The 1473-nt window shown below is 37.4% G+C and overlaps 1 non-coding gene across 1 annotated transcript; it reads right to left on the bottom strand.

Moving 5' to 3' along the window:
• Positions 1-492: 492 nt before the first annotated feature.
• On the bottom strand, positions 493-599 carry LOC115900842. Its single transcript, XR_004060490.1, has one exon. It is a non-coding gene; the product is annotated as a U6 spliceosomal RNA (small nuclear RNA).
• Positions 600-1473: the final 874 nt, after the last annotated feature.

Raw genomic sequence — 1473 nt, forward strand, 5'->3', positions numbered from 1 at the left:
TTTTTGGTGCTCTGGATTTCGGACACTCTACACAAGCCTTTTCAAATACATCTTTTTAAGGCTTTATTGATTATTTGTTTATATTTATATTTTCTTAACTATTTGAAAATATAATTATAATTCCTTTCAATTGACACTAATTAAAAATAGTTCATATTGCTAAAATTTATGGAAATTCACAATAAAGTTAATAAATAAGCAGATCTTTTTAAAAAATAAAATGCAGTGCTATTTCTCCAATAGCTGGTAAGTAACCATGGCAGGTTTCCAGACACCTATTAGATTTTCCAAGAAAATAAGTTACCATAGCAACTCTAAAAGCATATTATATGGTTTTAGACCATTACTACTCACTGATATTTCTTCAAATATGAATACATGTGTGAATATATCAACTCATAAACACATTGATTCATAAATTAGTTTACAGCATTTGCAACACCGCTGCATTTTAAAATAAATATCATACAACGATTCAAATACTTTTTTTATTTTTTAATGGAACACTTCACGAATTTGCATGTCATCCTTGCACAGGGGCCACGCTAATCTTCTCTGTATCATTCCGATTTTAGTATATATGCTTCCAAAGTGAGCACTGATCCAAAATACTTTTGATCATTTCAAATGCAGGAACAGGTATCTAGAAAGTTAGCTGTGCAATGGATCTCCAAGTCCTAACATTATACAAAAACTCCACTGATCATTCTATTTCCATGTCAGATATTGAAAGAAGCTCTGGAAGGCCAAGAAAGTGATTAAATGGGAATCCTTAATAAGTATTTGAGAACACTGGACCCAATTCCCACCTCTCATCCTTTAATGGAAAAGAAGAGTGCAACAAGTGTAAATGCAGGCAAAGAAGCAAACCCAATAGCTTAATTCTAAGCATCCTTTTCCTTAATAAAGAGGAGTTGAAAAGTGGGTGGCTTAGAATACTCAGGTCTAGACTTAATGATTTCAAAATTATCCTGGAAAGCTCTTAGCGGAACGAAGGGCCTACAGAAGGTTTAAAACTGCATATTGTACTATTGAGACTGTCTCTCAGCCATTTTTCTTGTTGGCAACAGCCCCCAACCAGTCCACTCTCACATTGTCGTTGGGGTTGTTAGCCTGAAAATTCCATCATGTCACTCCCACGTTTCAAAATCGTTTATACTTGCCCACTGTCTACATCATGATGTCTATACTGCTCTTACCATGGTGAGGAGTCCAGCTTCTGGTGAACAAACTTTGGGTAATTTCCAGGCCCAGTCTGGTGATTATAAACCATTCACCTAGGAGGCTTAGGAGAAAGCTGCCTTCCCCACAGCAGATGTGGTGAACAGTTAGAGCACTGCAGTCTCTGAAGGGAGCAGCAGGCAATGATTCTGGCCCCATCTGGCCAGTCATGCCCTTTGTATCTTTGCATGTCTGGCCCCAGCAGGATACCTCCATTCCTAGGTCATTTCATCTGAGGGCCCCCAAGCTAAG

Source organism: Rhinopithecus roxellana, chromosome 1 (genome assembly GCF_007565055.1).
Source record: "Rhinopithecus roxellana isolate Shanxi Qingling chromosome 1, ASM756505v1, whole genome shotgun sequence".
NCBI lineage: Eukaryota > Metazoa > Chordata > Mammalia > Primates > Cercopithecidae > Rhinopithecus > Rhinopithecus roxellana.